The sequence below is a fragment of the Eriocheir sinensis genome, chromosome 39 (genome assembly GCF_024679095.1).
Source record: "Eriocheir sinensis breed Jianghai 21 chromosome 39, ASM2467909v1, whole genome shotgun sequence".
Lineage (NCBI taxonomy): Eukaryota > Metazoa > Arthropoda > Malacostraca > Decapoda > Varunidae > Eriocheir > Eriocheir sinensis.
The window spans coordinates 5025897-5045735 of NC_066547.1; the positions used below are offsets into that span (position 1 = coordinate 5025897).

At 47.0% G+C, this 19839-nt stretch overlaps 1 long non-coding RNA gene across 1 annotated transcript in view; it reads right to left on the reverse strand.

Moving 5' to 3' along the window:
* Nucleotides 1-7908: 7908 nt before the first annotated feature.
* LOC127008913 (uncharacterized) overlaps nucleotides 7909-19839 on the reverse strand; it is a 67597-nt gene continuing 55666 nt past the window's right edge. The window contains exon 3 of the long non-coding RNA XR_007761452.1: nucleotides 7909-7963. This is a non-coding gene — a long non-coding RNA (uncharacterized LOC127008913). The remainder of the gene's footprint in view (nucleotides 7964-19839) is intronic.

Below are 19839 nucleotides of genomic sequence, written 5' to 3' on the forward strand. Positions count from 1 at the left end.
AGAAGGAAAGAAAGGACGAGGCGAAGGAAAGAAGAGAGCGGCTGAGGGCTGCAAAAATAACCCTTAGTCCCGGGAAGCGTAAGGGAGGCTTGGGCTTAATCGGAGGAGCCCTAATGAACATCACTGAATGGGGAGTCAAAATTTTCCGAAGTTTCTAATGGCTGAGTGACATCCCATCTCGGTAATCTGACGGAGCTTTCAGAGGGCTCCTGAAGGGGGAAGGGGGGCGAAGAGAGGAGCGGAAGAAGGGAGGATGAAGGGGCGTGGGGCAACGAGAGAAGAAGGACAGAGAAGAGGAGAAAGGAAAAAGAGGAAAGGAAAAGGGAAAGAGAAAAGTGTGAGGAGAGGAGAAAGGAAGAAGGGGAAGGAAAAGGGAAGGAGAAAAGTAGGAGGAGAGGAGAGAGAAAGAAAAGGGGGGGCTCAGGAATGGGAAGGAAAGGACAGGAGAGGAGAAGAGGGAGAGAAAGGGAAGGTGGAAAAATGAGGTCAGGGAGGAGGAGGAAAGGAGAGAAAAAGAAAGGGGGGATAACGAAGATGGGATAAGAAAGGAGGGGGAAGAGGATACGGGAAGGAAGAAAGAGAAAATGAGAAGAGGAAAAGGAAGGAGAAAAAGGGGTAGGGGGCTGAGGGAGGAGAGAAAAAGACAGGAGAGGGGAAAAGGGGAGAGGAAAGGACTATGAAAAGTGAGAGAACAGAAGAAGGTAGTAAAAAGAGAAGGAAAAAAAGGAGAGGAAGAGGAGGGAGAGAATGAGAAAAAGGAAATGGTAAAGGGAAAAGTAAACTAAAACAGAAACCAACATACATACACACCTTCACACCTCCGTTTACACAATACATATTTTTCTAGGGCGGCGAGAGAAAGAGAGAGGAAGAGGGAGAGAGTACGAGAGGAAAGAGAGGAAAGAGAGGGGGCATTATTTAAATTAAACGCATAATTAGCACGCTATCTATTCCATATTGTCTTATAATTTTCCTCTTGTCTTCAACACTCCCTCCAAAATGTCAGCCGGGAGGAGGGTATACTAATATATATTTTTCCACGGGACTTTAAATTGGCGGCCTTTAACAAACCACTCAACGAACACACACACGCGCACACACACACGCGCACACACACACGCACACGCACACACACACACACTTTACTTTACTTCCCTCAAATTCCCATCAAAAGAAAAAAGAAAAAGTCAAATAGGATGTTGACACAGGTTCTCTAAGCGCCTCTATATATAAAAACACTCACCATCACTGGCTCCCTACGATCGTATATGAGTTAACACGCATCCCTTCCACGCCACCATATGAAACAAACACTTTCACACTCTCACTATCAGACACAAACACAAACACATTCGCTCAGATTAAACAGCTTAGACTTCAAGAGAAGAGAGAATACAAGGCTTACATCAGACCTATATAACTTTTTACAATCTTATATTTCACTTCTCTATGTATAAAACACTCTCCCACTCTCAAAACAAACACAAACCATCGCCCTGATAATAAAACAGCTAAGCCTTCAAGGGGCGAGACAACACAAGGCTTACACCGGGCCTGCCTACCTATACCTACGGACCCTCATTAATCATGCCTCGGATTGGTCGAATATTCCACCAAGAAGGAAAAGCCCGGCCAATGAGTGACTAGCGATTCTTCCACCTCGAGATTTCAATCCAATCAATGTCGCCGCGTCGAGAGAGAGTCCTTGGGGAAGGAGGGAGGGAGGGAAGGAAGAAGGGAAGGGACAGAGGAGGAGAGAGGGAGATTAACCCAAAACTCAGACATGGAAGAGGGGAGAGAAAAGAGGGAGACGGGGAGGGGGGGGTAAGAGAGAGAGAGAGAGAGAGAGAGAGAGAGAGAGAGAGAGAGAGAGAGAGAGAGAGAGAGAGAGAGAGAGAGAGAGATATAACAGGGATGCAGATAAAGTAGGGCAAACTAAAGCAAATGAAGAGGATGAAATTAAGACAAGGATTCAGAAAAAAAAGAAAAAAAAAAGATGGCTGAAAAAAATAATAAACACCAAAAGTAATGTAGAAAAATATAGAGAACAAGAAAATTAAAACAGCTCAGACAATAGAGATAAAAGCAGCCTTAAAGATATGACCCAAAAACACAAATAATAATAAAGAAAAGCAAGTAAGGAGGACAAAAAAAAACACGAAGGGAAAATAAAACAAAAGAGAAAATAAAGAAGAAATGAGGAATAAATGAAGGAAGACGAGAATAGAAAGGAAAAAGAAGAAAAGAAAGATAAGGGAAAATATCTGAAGGTGGGAGAATGAGAGGAATGAGATGGAAAGGAGGAATGAGGGAGAGGAGGAGGAGGAATGTCTGGAAGAGGGTGTGTGAAGGGAGAGAATGACAGACAAAGGAGAAGGAGAACGATGAGGAAACGGAGGAGGAGGAGAAGGGAGGAGGAGGAGGAGGAGGAGGAGGAGGAGGAGGAATGTCTCGAGGAAGTGGCGTGGAGGGAAGGTCTTCATTGATATGCGTAAAGTATGGCAAAATTAGAATAGGCTCGGCGCGGCTGTGGAGGCGACGCGACCTGGCACGTTGGAGGCAATAATGATTTAGGCGTGGAACAAAGGAAGGAAAAGTGAAGCGTTGATACTGGATGCTTGTGACGCGATGTAGAGATGACTAGAAATGAATGAAGGAGAAAAATGTGATGAGTTGACATTGGAGGCGATGCAGAGGCGACTAGAAATTGATGAGGCGTAAAACAATGGGAAGGAAAAGTATAGCGTTAATATTGATTGCTGACGGGATGCAGAGGCGACGAGTGATGATTGAGGCATGAAACAAAGTGAAGGAAAAGTGGAGCGCTGACACTGGATACTTCTGACGCGATGCAATGGGGAAGAGAAATAACATAAAAGGGAAGAGACACGATAAAAAAAAAGTCAACTAATTCCATCCTTGTCACGCTCAACATCCTTTTCTATCTTGATGTGAGCGGTGTGTGGATGGCGGGTATTCCTGTCAAACTTATTTTTAGGCCTCGTCAATCTCTTTTGCAAAACATGAAAGAAGTGAAAGACGTAATTTTGACATTAGCCAAGAAAAGGGAGAGCAAGTCTGCGGGTATTTCATTCTCAAGTCGTATACTCCTAACACATAAGAACATAAGAACATAGTAGTCTGCAAAAGGCACGTAAGAGATATCGTAGTATGAACACATCGAGTACCTATTTGAAAAAGCCATCTTATCCTCCAGACGGCTCAACATTACCGTCTAACCTGTCTTTCTATTTCACGGAACTGCGGATAATTCACTCCTAACTCTTGTTCCTGTCTCGTCTTGTTTCTATTTTCTTATAAAGCCCAACAATCAATAGGTTTTTACTCCAGAGCAGCTGAACACTTAGCTACATGAATTTCGTCCCACTCTTTCACGCATCCACATCCTCCTTCGAGTATCAGATTCACTCTTGTGTCCTATTTTCCCAACACTTAGTTTAGGCACATTCTCTTATAAAGCACAAAGGAAAAAGCATGACACAATCCGTCTTTACTCCTGGACAGTTTTTTACTCCATAGCAACTGAACACTAAGCTACATAAATTTCGTTCCCCTCTTTCACGCATCCACATCCCCCTACGAGTATCAAATTCACTCTTGGATCTTATTTTCCCAACACTTAGGCACATTCTCTTATAAAGCACAAAGGAAAAACATGACACAATCCGTCTCTACTCTTGGACAGCCGAACACTCCACTATTAACCTCCGCCTCTTCGTGCATGAGCGGCAACAGCAAAATTATCAACCCCCCGCAACCCTCCGCACCGACGAGCCACCACCGCAAGAATCTATTAAGGCGAGGCATCGAGTCTTCGCAGAGAGCCACGGGGCGCCCCTTGTACCTCCCCCGTGGCTACTGTGCTTCAAGCCTCCTCCCACCTATTACCTAAGGCACCCCGGGGCACGCCAGACACAATCCACGCCCCACAAACTAAGTATAAAATAGTGGCCCTTGTCTACCCCGGGCGTAGGAACGTGTGTGGCTCGTCTCGTTGAAGTTTGGGGATATTTTTTCGTCCTTAAGTCTCTGGTCAGTTAAGGCGAGATTCATGGGCAGGACAAGGACGCTATGGGACTTACGTGTATGGCCGGACAGAGCGCGGCGGGGAGGCATGCAGGGGAGGCAGGGGAGAGAGGGGAAGTAAAGGGGAGGTGAGTATAATAGCGTTGGTTACACCTCGCGATTTGAGCTTTTCAATTGGAGGTTATTAATCATTTTCGTTTTGACTGGGGCCATTGTGGGACCTGCACTCGAGTGTTGAGGGGAAGCTTGCCTATTGACTCTACAGCTTTATTTAGCCGTGTATTTCCTGTAACGACGCTCAAGTTCCGCGATAATGGCTCAGAAAGTTGGTCTAATTACAGCGTGCGATCCTCCACTTGGCGAGCGGCGAGGCGTGGGGAGCAGCGCCGGTAAACAGTTGTACTCCGGGTGTGGATACAACGTGAGAGGAGATAATGAAAATATACATAATATTGATGCTCTCACTCCAAGGATCTGACTGCTGCCTGCGATCGCTCAACACTTCTGATCGTCGGACAAAAACTGAAAGGGTTGCCACTCTTCATTTTCTTTCACATGCTAAGTTTCTTCTCGTCTATGCTTTTCGAGGCGTGAGTGTGAGAAAAACTCAACAAAACATTACAAGTGACGAGCGCCGACGCGGCCACCACGGGGAAAAACGCAAGTCAGGCGGAGTGTCAACACGAGACAGGCGGATGAATACTTAACAGAATCAAAATCATCATGAGGCTCAAAAGGAGTCTTTGCATTGTGATGGAAATGGCGAAACTAAGCCGACAGGGGCCGCCCAGGGCGAGGGGCCGTGCCTGCCAGGCCGTCACCGCCGCCGCTGACGCGAGCCCTCGGGCGCCTTGGTCACGCTCGGTCAGTTCCAGGTAAGTTCGAACTGATAACGTCTGATTATCTATTCTTTGGCATCTCAGTCACCGATAACGTAGGCGATGCCTCGAATGATAACCTCTATTAATGCCTTATTTTGCGGATTGAATAGCGACTAACCACATGATAAAATAATCAAATTATTTCCAGGAAAATCTGAAGGAACATGAAATGATGCCTGTACATACGGCAGGAGATAGCGCTCACACGGCCGCCTGAGATATGCGTGTTTGGCGGATTGTCTCGGGTCGGGGTGGGCCGAGGAGGACTGGGGCGGGCCGGGGCGGGACAGGGTGGGCCATGGCGGGGCGGGACAAGGCTGGGCAGGGCTGGTTTAGAAGCAGCGCAGCGAGGCGTAATCCGGTCAGCAGCCGCGGCCCCGAGACAGTCAGGATGATGAATATACCGAAGGTGACAGATGAAAATGTCACTCAGCCGACACCTAATGAAACAACACGGCCAATTTCACAATGGTCACAAATAACAACAAATGGCCGCACACAGGATTGAAAGCTCTCGCCCCCCAAAGCCGCCCTCCTGTCGCTGCCTCCGTCAGGACGGCACGCCACAACCAGGAGGCTATGGCGCGACGCCTTCCTCCTCCACTCTCACCTCCCACGGTCACTACACTGAGAGGGCGCGTCCCGGAGGGAAGGAAGACAAGAGCGACTATGCACGATTAAGGGCTACACGGGACAAGGCGAGGGACCGATGTGGTTCTGGCGGGACGGGGCAGAGTCGAAAGCTAAAAGCAAACCATGAAAGACACTGAAAAACTGTTGGCGCGGCCGCTGCCCAGCGAACAAAAGACGGTGAGCATAAAGGGTGCGCAACACCTTGTGTGGCATCTGACACTACAAAAAGTGGAATCCAGTCATCGTCCCGCCGCTCATCGTGTCGGCCAGTGTGTGTGTTTGTTTGTGTGTTCCCCGAGAGTCGCCGAGTCCCCGTGTGGCCGGCATTGTGCGGGGCCGCCACTCACACCGGCCAAGATTGATGCGGCGGGCCTGCCTGCGCGGGCCGTGATGAATAACTTGTATTGTTCATTATTTTGACACTTGATGAAACATTGTACAACTGTAGCTCGGCCCACACGGCCAAATAATAGTCACTCCATGGAAGTAGCAGACACAGGGCGGAAGGGGACGGGGAAACAGGAGGTGAACAGAGAGACGGACAGACATTCAGGCAGAGGGACGGACGAACGAACGGACAGACGGACGGACGGACGCTGTGGCAGTCCTGGCCGGTGGGCGGGGAGGGTCAGCCTTGAGCGTGGGCTTGAGGATGGCGCTCATTCATAAGGCAGATTTAGCGGTCATTCATAAGACAGATTTAGTAGCGGAGCCGTGTTTGTCACCACCAACATGTGCTGAAAAACCTGACAAAGAGGCTGACTTATGGCTCCTCGCCTCACGCCTCTGGTCGCTGCTTTGTGTGGCCTCGACGAGTGTTGCGTCTCACGGGTATTCCGGCATTTCCGCGCCAGAAAGGAGAGTAATTCACATGACTTCAACAAATAGGTTCAGCCTTGGAAAAAGAAGTAATTTGTCTTCGTTGGGTGAGGGCGGGTTATCACAGGTGGGAACGAAGGATTTAGATAAGCTAATGAATAAAAAAGGACTGTTTAAGTGTTTGTAATTTTGGACGATTTCATTAGTTTAGAAAAGTTAAAGAAATATCGAGTTAGTAAACGCATGGACGCCACTTCCCTATCCACCCATCCCCCACTCCCATCCCGAAAAAAACCAAAAAAAAAACCAGCAGCAGCAAACAAGTGAAACGCGGTGGAACAGCTAAATCATAGAGCGGGAAAACGCTTATTAGCATACCAAAGGAATAATGTAACTGTTTCAGGATTCCCACCAAACAGCCTTTTCATGTGCAAAGCAGAACGCAAACGGTTGAAAGTTACACCCGTCCCATTTTCTGGCATTTCGAAAAGAAGAAGTCTGGCGCTGAAAAAAAAGGCAAAAAAATAGATGGAAAGAAAAGAACAATACAAAGTCAGCTCACTTCATAGTGACACTAGAACACTTGAGCAATGGCTTCATAAAGTAAACATTTATGAGGTAAAATATATTCTTTTTGGAAAAATATAAATAGCTATAACAAAAATTTATTGAATCTGAAAAAAATGTGTGGCAAACATAATATCTTTACTTGCCTATCTTTTTGCTTTTATAATTGATAGTTACAAAAGCTGAATACTTTAGAGGCAAGTAAGAAAATACAAAAAAAAAAAAAATCAAGATTCACATATGACTGAAGTTGAAGAGTTCAGCGTTGAGCCATACACACACGCACACGCACACACACACACACACACACACACACACACACACACACACAGGCCATACGAGCTTCAGCCGTGGGAGCTGCAGCTTCTTGACACCAACAGAAACTGAATGGAACAACGCCTGAAAAGAGTAGATTTTTGCGGTCAAAAAACGATTTTCGCCATAAATATTGAAATATAAATATTTGCCATTGTCTATGAACACGAAATGATAAGAAATCATTAATGTTTTGGGCGTCAGAAGACGACACTTAAGCCAAAAATGAATCATGCATATGTAACCAATATATATGAGGAATAACAAAGATTTTAAGTGTAACGAAAAATTTACAAATACGATGTAAAGAAATCAATGTTTTTTTTACTATCATTTACCTGTTTAAAGTGACAGGAATCGATTGACTGTAAAATTCTTACCTATAATATCATGTGCAGTCCACTCAGAGAAGATTGATGTGGCGAGGCTGTTGAGCTTCTGCTGCTGTCAACTGCTAACTCTTCCATGTATCTTCCGATCATTGCAACCGCGTCCTCTTCTGTTTCTCACTTCGGATCACCAGCGCATAAATGTCCGTTAACACTTTTGTGGGGTAAAGTCCACCCAGTTCCTCCACAGAAGTAAGGAGTCAATAATAAAAAGAAATAAAAGGTAAACGCGGTCAACAGAAATACATTAACTTAGTACTCACCGACATCTTCGAGGCTGATGCTGACGTTGGTGAAGAAGCCACAAGCTACCTGAAGGAAAGAAAAAATAGAGTTACTCGATGAAGGAATGGATAGAAAATTAGAAGAAAAGGATCATAACAGTAGGAAAAAAGGAAATGTAAGGTTGCATGTAAAAGGAAACGTCATGACATCGGGTTATATAATGGAAGGCTGTTAACAAAATACACTACAGACAGCCATAAACAGAGAGAGCCAGGCAGCAAGACAAACAGATAGACAGACAGACAGACGGTCACACTGAGGCATTCTTTCGAGAATTATAATGTTTGGTGTGTGGGTTGCAAGAAACTGACCACCACCACCTAACTTAACCACACAAAAAAAAAAATACAATACAGACAGCCAGAAACAGAGAGAGGCAGGCAGCTAGACAAACAGACAGACAGACAGACATTATTTCGAAAATTATAATGTTTGGTGTGTGGCTTGCAAGAAACTGACCACCACCACCTAACTTAACCACCACCACCACCACTCCTACTGGCAGATATACCTTCACGAGTTTTCTAAACAACTCTCACAGTCTCAATTCCTGTGCTGAAAACCACCTCTGTCCCTCACCTTCTGACTGCAGCACACTTAAGAGGAAGAAAAGGCAAGCTAAAGACTATTTTCCTAACGGTGAATAATGTCGTTTTAAATGTCTCATCGAACCTTTTATCTTTACCTCGCTTTCTATCTATATATCCATTTTCTACAGGAGCGTTGATTATTTCTTCACTTTTGAACGGAATGGGTTAAAGTAGAACATTTAAGGCATAGTGTTTATGATTTATTAGTTAATCGTCTTCTTTTGATTAAGGAACATGTAGCTTTTTTTTTGTGTGTGTGTGTGTGTATGTTTCGGTGAGTTAAATTCGTCTTTGTCTTCTGCCTTGTGGAAAGTAAGCAGGAGTCAGGAGGAAAAGGGTCTCTTCTTGGGGTTCATCCAAAAGTATTGTTTTATGGCGTGCTCGGAACACACACACACACACACACACACACACACACACACACACACACACACACATACATGTACGCTTTCTCTCTCTCTCTCTCTCTCTCTCTCTCTCTCTCTCTCTCTCTCTCTCTCTCTCTCTCTCTCCCCCTCTGCCCTCCCTCCGGCTCTGGCAGTGATCATGAATATTCAAATGCTGGCGGCACAATCTCCGTTGGCACCCAACTACGTCGACGTCCGAACACTCGCACTTCACCAGAATTCCAGATCCACCTTTCCCTCGGTGATACGAAACGCGTGAAAACTCCCCATTTAATCAAATTCCAATAAGTACCCCGCCAGTGTTCCTTTAAAGAAATGGTCTGAATCCATTAGCGTAAGTGTTATTATATTTGACTGTCTATAAACCAGGCATAGAAAGCGATAAAGGGGAGGTGGGGGAAAAAGCGCTATATATTGATATAGACCGAACAAATTTCGGGGGCCAGTCTTCAGGCAAACGAACGGTGGGCCATATCGAAGGTGCGGAGTGCGGGAGTGTGAGCAGTGTGACAGTCGTGATGGCCGGCCAGGGGGGTGTCCGCACACTTTTTGAAGACCCGGACTCAAGCTTTCAATCCTGTGTCGAGAGTTTCCCTTTTCCCAGGCCGGGCGGGAGTCAGGCCTCGTCCCTCTTCGTCCCCCTCCCTCCTCCTCCTCCTCCTCCTCCTCCTGCTGTAGCTCGGCGAGGGAGGGCACGGCGGGTCCAGGCGGCTCGGGGTGTCAATATGCAGGAGGCTGGCGATGACTCTTAAGGCTTGTTGCCAGTGTGATAAAATTTATGCGACCATTCGTCAGGCCGCGTGACGTGAAAAACAATGACATAAATTAATGTACGAATCATAAATTCCATAGCAACTGTTTCCGATGTTTACAAATGGCTGGGGACGGACGGGTCGCCTGCCGATACTTCGAAGGTGCGGGGGGCGGGGGACGGGGTGTGTGAGAGGTGAGGGGGGGTGGGGGACGCTCCTTTGGCTGCCCTCACCTCCTACACCCTCACCGCCTTCCTTCGGCGTTCCAATAAACCATTTTTCAGCCTTAAAGAACATGAGCAATCTTCACCACTTGGATATCTGGGGTGACATACTTTTCAACATGTAATTACTATGTCTTCCTCTTGCAGCCTCCTTCCTATACGCCTTATTTTAGGTATCTGACGCTGAAAGTTCGTCGCTGTATATATTATTAAGTTGTCGCGTGTTTCTGCAGCTGCCGTACGATGCAAGACAAGGTTCCCCATTAGCATGTTCTTAAAATTGGGTTCTGTAAGGGCCAAGGCTTCCGACGATCTTATAGGTGCGTGTGATGATAATTTTAACCTTTTGTTTGTTGTTGTTATTGAAGTGCAAAATTATGTGCTCAAAGGAATATATAAGAAACTAATATTTAAACTCCTCGTAACTGTTCTACCTTTACTTCCTAACGCATCTTCCTTCCCTTTCTCTCCTCTTCATCTCGTCATGCTTTACTTTTCACCCGCATTTCTTCTTTCCCTCCCTCACCTTTGCTCTTCTCTTCTCCCCTCCACTCACCACTATCTCTCTCTCCCTCTTCCACTTCCCGCCATCCTGCTGCTCTTCTCGCCATCACTTTTCACTTTACTCCCTCTGCCACTCCTTTCCCTTGACACCCTGTACATACTCCCACCTCACACTCTTATTTCTTTCTCTCCTTTCTCTTCTGCTCGCCTGGCATTCCTTCCTTTCAGTCACCCATTCAGTGCATAGTTTCACCTCTACACTCCTATTTCCTTTCTCTCCTTTCTCTCCTACTCGCAAAACACTCATTCTCTACCTCTGATCCATACCAGTTCACCTCCACTCCCTCAATCACTCCTGCTCCTCTACCAATCTCAATGAAAGGTAATCTACTCCTGCTATCTACTCTACACTCTACAAGCTTACGGTCTCTACTTGTTTTTTTAGCACTCCCTGCCGTTCCCTATCACCATGCTAATCCTTGGACCCACCCTCCTACCGAACCTACCAGACACCTCCTCCTCCCTATTCCTTCCCCCATGCAACTCAGACTCCTCTTCCCTCCTCTTTCCCCAGTTCAAGAGTAGAGAGTCAAGGTGGGACTCATGTAATCGGGTGTAAATGCGTTGAGTGTACGTGTACTTTGCGTTCCTGGTGTGTTTGTGGAGGGAGTTTGATGTGGTTGTGTTTGGAGGTACTAAGGGAGTTAAGTCATTTCCATTAGTAGAAGGAAAGTGATGTTGCAGTACATTTGTATAGTCCTAAAACTGTGCTTATTCTCCTTGTCCTTTTCCTCCTTTTCCTCGTCTGGTGTGTATCTGAAGTTAGTTTGTTGTTTTCTTTGTGTTGTGAAATTCATGTATATAGTCCTCAAGTTGGGGAAAATTAACATTATACCGTCAAGTTGAGGAATTGTACTCTTACTATCATCTGTTCTTTTGTTGCGTAATCCTTGTGAATAGTTGTGGAATTGTTGGGAGTATACTGTTGGGTTTACAACGCTGTGGAGGTCCAGTACTTCTCGCCTTCACACGGACGGCAGGAAGGAACAGCGACGAGAAATTGTTAGAGGATGTTTGTCTGGTGCAGCTTTTTGGGTCAGCCTGAATCATTTTCTCTTTAGCCGGGCTGGATGGCGTTTCCTGTTCCTCCCTCCGTCACCTCAGCGTGTACACCTGAGCAATACCGAGCCGAGGACAGACAGAGGAGCGCTCGTCCCCTCCAGCCTCTCACGCGCCTCACGAAAAAATGCACTTTTTGTACCAAATCAAGTCGCTAGTATTCCACCGACTTTTTCTCTCCTTCACCTCGACTTTTAGTGAGAGCAGAGAAGCAGCGAGAACTGTATGGGAAAGAGAGTGAGAAAGGGAGAGAGGAAGAGCAAAAAATAAAGGGAATGAAAGAGAAGCGGGGGCCCCGGGCGACATCTGCGTCCACCCCCGCATGAATATGCAACAGGAAATGTTAAAACAGCGGCCTTGCGAAGGAAACCTTTTCCTCGCTCGCTCTCCAGCCCGGCCGCCAGGAGGGCAAGGCCGCGGGGCCCCGCACACCCGCCGGGGACGCGGCCGCTGTACCAATGGTGACGAGCGGGCGTGATCCATCCAGAGAGAAAAAGAAAAAGAAAGAAAAAGCTTCCTAAATAAAGAAAAGAAAGAAAGAAAGAAAGAAAGAATGGGGATGGAAAGGAAGAAAAAAATGTCCCTGGCTCTGGCTCGGCCCAGGCAGGCAGAGTTGCGATGCCTGCACCGCTCTGCGCGGCTCCTCGTGTGGCGATATTCAGAGGCGAAAAGAAGGTATGGAAATGAAACTATGGGTATCTAAATATCAGAACGGACGGCATATAAGCATACAAACGGCCGGGCATGGTGGGTGGGAGGCCGTGAATATTCTCCCTCCCACGGCCAGGAGGGAGAGAAGGGAGACTTTAGCCTCCCAGGGTGACCTTGCGGAAACCTGAGCTGCTGTTTAAGGCTGCGGCCGCGTCCTTCTTAGTGCTGCGGAGGGCACGGAGGTGAGGCCGAGGAGACTCACGTTAGCCAGTCCTTTTACAGCGGCGCTCATCACCACCTCGGCCCCTACCTGGACAGGGCAGGTTGTTCACCCACGCTGCTGAGAACTGAGTCACTGTAGTCATGCTGGTGGGTGACTCACGAGGCGGACTGGTTAAATAGATTTGTACTCAACTTGCCTTACTGTCAGAGAGCCACGAGAGAGATTCGTATTCTTCTTGGCCGAAGTTCGAAGGATCATGAAACTGGGTGGATATTTATGATTGTTATTTGGAAACTGGTAAACATAAGCACGGCTTAAAAAGAAACCATTGCCGAAAACGTATACATATTATAACAAAGCGAATTATTGAAAAAGTATTTGGTAAATATCAATAAGATCAGTGTCTTAACGCAACGCTGTAAACATGGTGACAAATTTCCTTGACTTCATTTTTTCTTGGCCATAAATATCCTTGACCTCATTTTTTCTTGGGCATAAATTTCCTTGACTTCATTTTTTCTTGGGCATAAATTTCCTTGACTTCATTTTTTCTTGGGCATAAATTTCCTTGACCTCATTTTTTCTTGGGCATAAATTTCCTTGACTTCATTTTTTCTTGGGCATAAATTTCCTTGACCTCATTTTTTCTTGGGCATAAATTTCCTTGACCTCATTTTTTCTTGGGCATAAATTTCCTTGACTTCATTTTTTCTTGGGCATAGATTTCCTTGACTTCATTTCATCTTGGGCATAAATTTCCTTGACTTCATTTCATCTTGGGCATAAATTTTCTTGACTTCATTTTTCTTGGGCACCAATTTCCTTGACTTCATTTCATCTTGGGCATAAATTTCCTTGACTTCATTTTTTCTTGGGCATAAATTTCCTTGACCTCATTTTTTCTTGGGCATAAATTTCCTTGACTTCATTTTTTCTTGGGCATAAATTTCCTTGACCTCATTTTTTCTTGGGCATAAATTTCCTTGACCTCATTTTTTCTTGGGCATAAATTTCCTTGACTTCATTTTTTCTTGGGCATAAATTTCCTTGAATTCATTTTTTCTTCGGCATAAATTTCCTTGACTTCATTTTTTCTTGGGCATAAATTTCCTTGACTTCATTTTTCTTGGGCACCAATTTCCTTGACTTCATTTTTCCTTGGGCATAAATTTCCTTGGCTTCATTTCTTCTTGGGCAAATACAAGGGAGAGGTGGCACAAGGTCGTATGGACGGTCCTCATGGCTGTAACACACGTACGCACGCTCCATGGAATCAAAATCTGGGCTCACTTCCCACCAGATGTCTCAGGTTCCCAGGACCTCTCCACGACGAGACGCCTTTTTGGAGCCCCGCGTCACGCCCCGCCGACCAGAGCACCGCACCTTCCTGCCTCCCCCTCCTCTCCCTCCTCCTTCCTTCCCTATTCCTTTCCCTTCCCTTTCTCCTCTTTTTCCTTCCCCTCTACCTCATTCCCCTTCCCTTATCTTATTTCTTTCCTTTCCTCTCCCTTTACTTCCCCTTTTCCGCCTTCTCTATTCCTTTCTTTCTCTTTCTCTTTAATTCCTCTTTATCCTTTTTCCTTTCCATTCCCTTCTTCGTACACCTATCTCGAGCAGCAACAATCACCACCCTTATACTATGCCCTTACCTCGCCTCCCTTAGTACGGAGTGGGTGTGTTTGTCGTCCCCACCCCCGCCCCCTTACCCTTACCCTACCTTACCCTCACCCCAGCAAACACCCCGCCCCCGCACCTGCTTCTACTCTCAACGCCCCCGCCCCTGCAATTCCACGGCCTCATCCTTGGCCCTACTCTCGACTCCCCCGCCCCCGCCCGCCCCCGCCCGCCCCCGTCCCCGCCCTCGCTCCATTGCCGCCTGGGTCTCCGGAAACGGGTGTGGCGGACAGTCGTGGTAACTTGGTAAAGCCAGCCATGGATGAAAGAAGCTGTCGCCATAAAATATTCCAGCTTCTATTCGAGCCCCCGAGACGCGACCCCCGTTATCTCGAACACGGCAGGAGGAGGAGGAGAGGAGGAGAAAAAGAAGAAAGAAAAAAAACGCTCCACCCCCAAAATTTACCTTCTAGTTTTATTCCGACGGTGAATTTTTGAGTCCTCTTAAGTCACCGCGATAAACCGGAGACACGCAAGTATCTGGGAATCCTGTGGCGAGTTTTTTTGGGGGCCGAGTTATGTTGCCTTTCCTCCGTGATCTGGGCTTTCCAAACTCTGTTCCAGACCTCGCCTTGTCGGCTGGAGGGCTGGCTTTATCTTCCTGCACCTTTTCATGCCCAGGAAATATAACCCGCCCTCGCTGTTTGGCCGGGAGGGAGGGGACAGGGAGGGCGGGATGGGCTACGGTTCGCCCCGTCTGAAGGAGGAGAGGAAGAAGGGGCCGCCGCCTCCAGGGGTCCACGTGGAAGGAAGCATCGCGGGTGATCTAAACTGAGGCTGCTTGGGCGAGACTTGTAGGTATGGCTCCATGCTCGGTCTTGCCTTCTTATAATTAATTTTGTCGGTTTAGAAGTTTTCCGAGACGAAGACTAAAGTAAACGTTCATTCACAGACAAAAAGGGAGGTAAAAAATTAAAGATTAGGAAAACTTTTTGATGAAAAAAAATTGTGCGTGGTGGATTACGAACATCAAAACTGAAGAGAGCATCAACCATAAAACATCAACAACAACAAAAACATAAACACTAAAACCCCTTCCCCTCAAAGCACAGATTTCAAAGAGTAAGAAGGGTGGAGGAAGGGATAAGGGGGTGAGGGAAAGGGGGAGGGAGGAAGAGGGGGCGGGGAGAGGGAGGGAGGGAGGGGGGTCGGGAAGAGGTCCTCAGATTGCCCCGGTGTGACGGACGAGGGCGGCCGCCGCGCTCCCAGAACACCCGATAAAATTTGTATTATTCGTCTTTTACAGCTCGCCTATGGACGCCGCCGGGGACGACGATGAATGGCTCCTATTGGAAGGGAAAGTTATTGTTTCCTGACGATAAACTAAGGCCATTCCTGAGGCCTGCCACCCACCCCCAAGCTCAGGCCCCGGAAGAAGGCGCCGGCCCGAGGGGATGTCTTACTTCACCCAGCAGATTGGCACCAGGATAAGGCGGGGGGGAGGAGGGGAGGGAAGCGATAGGGATGGGAGGCTGGGTAGAGTATAAAGAGAAGGGAGAGATACAGAGGGAGAAAAGGCAAGGCATAAAGGGGAGAGAGGGAAAGGGGTGAGAATCAAGAGAGAGGGAGGGGTGTAGACAGGGGCAAGGGGTAAAGGAAAGGGACAGGGATGAAGGGATAGGATACCAAGGGAAGAGAAAGAGAGGAAAAAGGTGCAAGCAGAGAGAAGGGATAAAGGGAAGGGAGAGAGATGAAGAGAAGGGAGTCAAAGGGAAGGGAGGGGAGGAGAGAATTCAGAGGATAAAATGTTGAGAGAAAGAAATGAAAGTTAAAGGGAAGGAAGAGAGAGAAGGAGAGGAACAAGGGAAAAAGGAAAGGAACAGGGGTGAAGGGATGGAACTCAGCGGGAAGGAAGAGGAAGGATAGAGGAGCAGAGGATAAAGTGAAGGGATGGTAAGGAGAGGCAGGTTCGGGGACTAAAGGAACAGGAGATAAGGACCAAAAAGGGGGACTCAAGTATAGGTAAGGGAAAGAGAGGGATGGCCAAGGGGAGACAGAGGGGGCGTGTTGGAGATGGAAAGGAGTAAGTCGAAAAGGATAATGGTGAGGGAGTTAAGGATGGAGAGGGCTATGGAGGAAGAGCAAGGAAGAAGGAGTGGACTGAGGGTTATAAAAGAGAATTGAAGAGGTAAAGGAGGCGGAGGAAAAAGAGGGTAAAGGAGAGGTGAAAAGGGAACAGAGGAGAGGTTTCTTTCTGGAACTGTTTGGCGAGTAAAGGCTCTGTAGGGAGGATAAAGGGATGAACCGACAGATATAATAATCTTCTATCTTGTTGTTCTAGTTGTTAAAGTTGTTAGAAAGTGGAGCTGTTGGTGGCAATGGTGTGACTTTCTTTTAATGCCAGTGAAAGGTGATAATCAATTCGTATTTTCTATATTAGGAATAGAGTATCATCGGTATTTTCCATAATTTTGAGATGAATTAACCACGGCAAACACACATTCAGCAAGCATCTACTTACATAACTACAGTCACACATGCATAAATAAACACAAACGACAAAATAAAAATAAAAACAGACAACAGACAGACACGAATACGCAGTTGATAGCCAGCAAAGAAAATGAAGCGACGGCCGGCAGAAGAGCGAGAGAGAGAGAGAGGGAAGAGAGAAGAGAGGCCGGCCCGGAGTGAATAAGGGAGAGAAAAGAGAGAGGGAAAGAGAGAGGAAGAGCCACCGAGAGGAAGCATAAAAAAGGGAGTGAACAATGCATTAAAAGCAATTTAAGTCCTCGTCCCCCTCTTACGTTGGTCACAGTCGTGGGGCGAGCGATCGGTTCTGATTTATAACGAAGGATATTGGAAAAGGCCCGCCCGTATCTCACCTTGAAAAGTCCCATTGGCAAGGCAGCCTTCATCAAATATTTCAAACTCCCTTAAAGCGATTCCCCCCCGTTTTTTTTTCCTTCGCCTCCACTTTGTATTCTCGATGATTCTGGGGCGCTTGTTTACGGGCGTGCATGTGTTTATTAGGTCATGCATGCAGGGAGGGAAGGAAGGAAGGAGGGAAGGAAGGAAGGCAAGGTAGGGTGTTCTTTTTTGTTGGTTTGGTTGTGTATTTGTGAATGTATGCCTGTTTGTTAGTCATGTATGTAAAGGGAAGAAAGGAATGAATGAGTGTAGGAAGTGTGTTTGCTGTTTGTTTTGTTTGGGTGTTCGATTGTTTGTTTTGGTGTTATTGTTGAAGTGTTGATGTATGTGTGTATTTATTGGGCCATGCATATAAGGAAGGAAGGAAGAAGGGTAGAAAAGAAGGCAGGTAGGGTGTTTGTTTTTGTTTTGTCTAAGTGTTTGCTTGGATATATATGTGATAGTAATAATAATAATAATACATGGTTTATAAATTTGTTGGCCGCCATAAAGCTGAAAATACACAAAGTACAATAATATTTATGCAATGAGTAATGGGGGAGGTGTGTGGGGGTGGGGTGGGGTGGTTCATGTGATCATGGCCACAAAACCCTCACTCATGATATACTGAGCCATGAACCTGTCTTGTCCTTCTCACTGTATGGCTCCGGATGTGTCTCACTTCCCAGCCAAGCCTCCCCAGTACCCTCTGCCGACTTGAAAAGAATAATTAGTCGACTGTGACGGGAAGATGAGGATATGAAGTGGTAGAAATGGCTAGCAGATGGTGTAGGCTTAAAAATATGAGGTTGACTGTATTAAAATAGATGGGTTAATGATGGAAGTGCAGAAGTGCAGGAGTAGAATAGTGTGTGGTGTGGAAGAGTAAAAGAAGGGAAAATGGAGTTAGGATAGGGATGAAAGGAATAGAGGGGGAGAGGATGGAGGAGTAGGAGAAGGATGGTGTATGGGAGAAGAGTGATATTAAGTGAAACAGTTTGATTGATATTCCTTTTTATTCACCAACTCGCATCAAACACTTCCATGTAATAACCTTCACTTCAGCGTCTCCTCAACAACACAGAACACCACACGACACACTTCCTCAGACCCCTCGGTACACACGCACAGAGAACACACCAACACCTCGCCTTCAAGAATCCTTCAGGGCATCTCCTAAGGACCGCCAATATACATAAAGCACTCCACGTCACATATGAAGCAGAAACAGAGCCAGCAGCAGGAGAACCAGGAAGAGGAGGAGGAGGAGGAGGAGGAGGAGGAGCAGACAAGGGGGGAGGAGATGAGGGAGAGAGGTGCCAGGAAAGCCTCCAGTAAGCTCTCCATCTCAGTACGCGAGCAATAACACTTTTCCAAAACTTCTGGCGCTAACAGCTCGCGGGAATGTTTGGCGGTGTTCTGAAGGTGGCCGCCTCGCCGCCACCTGGAGATCAGTGCTGCCGGCGCGAGGAGTCTCATTAAGAGGGAAGTCACGCTGCCAATTGGACGTCGGTGCGGAGAGAATGAGACGAAACAGTGGCGCCGTTAGCCAAACCATAACAAGAGTATTAGTGACGATAATTCCCGCGCCGACTCGTGCAATGTCCCCATTCATGCCAGCCCACACCCACCACGACCCTCCCTTCCTTTCCCACCCCGCCCCAACCCTCGCCTCCTTCACCGGCCGTCTGGGGAAGGGAGGAGGAGAGGAAGGAAAGGGAGGAGGGAGGGGCATCGTCGGGGTACGCTAACCACCAAACAAACAGGATGCAAAACGCCTGAAGCCACAAAACTCTCCAGCAAGTTCCGGGTTTATCAGGCCACTGCCACTTTCCATATTACAGTCCACTCCCCGCCGCGGCACTGCCCTCCACCCGGCGCCCTCACCACCGCAGGGACGCCCACCAACGCCTCCGCCACGGCCCTCTGCAGCGCCACGCCGGCCATCGCGGAAGCAGGTGGCGCTCGGCAGACCATCATGCCCGCGCGAGGTACCGTTCTTATTTCGTTTATCGTCACCGCTGCTGTGCCTTCCGCCGCGTCTTCATGGCCTGCGGGAAGCGTGTCACAGGCCCAACACTGTCTACCCGCTCCTCCCTCCCCTCCTCGCCCACTCCCCTTCCTCCACCTCCTTCGCTTCTCACACTATCTACCAGCCTCTCCCGCCCCTCCAGTCCCTTCCTCGCCCTCTCTAGCCACTCCTTCACCCATTCCAGTCTCTCCCTCTCCCCCTTCAGTCCCTCCTTTTCCCCTCCAGCCCTTTCCTCGTCTCCTTCCGCCCCTCCAGACCCTCCCTTGCTTCCTTCCTCCTCTCTCCCTCCCCCCACCTCCCGCCTCCTCCTCTTCCCACGCCTCCGTCACCTGCTCTGAACTTGATATTCATGTTATTCTCTTATCGCTTCTTTCTGCCTCATTTATAGTTTGTTATCATTTTTACTTCTTGTGGTTCGTGTGTTGAATAGGCCTCCTGCTCCTCCAAGATTTTTTTTTTCATGAACTGTTTTGTACATGCAGAATATTTTTATCGTGTTTTTTTTTTCATTATTTTGTTTAGTATTATTAGATTGGTGAGGAAAATTTTCGCTGCAAGTTCAAAGTTTTATGTTTTAGTGAATCGTTCCTTTCCTCAGTTTATATAGTTTTCCTTTCACGTTTTTTTTTTTCTTGTCCTCCAGTTCCTTTTCTTTTTCCTATAGTAGCTACATAAAAACGCCTCTACCTTTTTTCTCTTTTGAAGTTCTATATTTTTGCAAGTCTTTTCTTTCCCCAGTCTATTTTTTTACATTTCACACGTATGTATTTTCTCTCGTCTTTCAATTTCTTTTATTCTTCCTATAGTAGCTACATAAAAAAAAACGCCTCTCTGCCTTTTTTCTCTTTTGAAGTTCTATATTTTTGCAAGTCTTTTC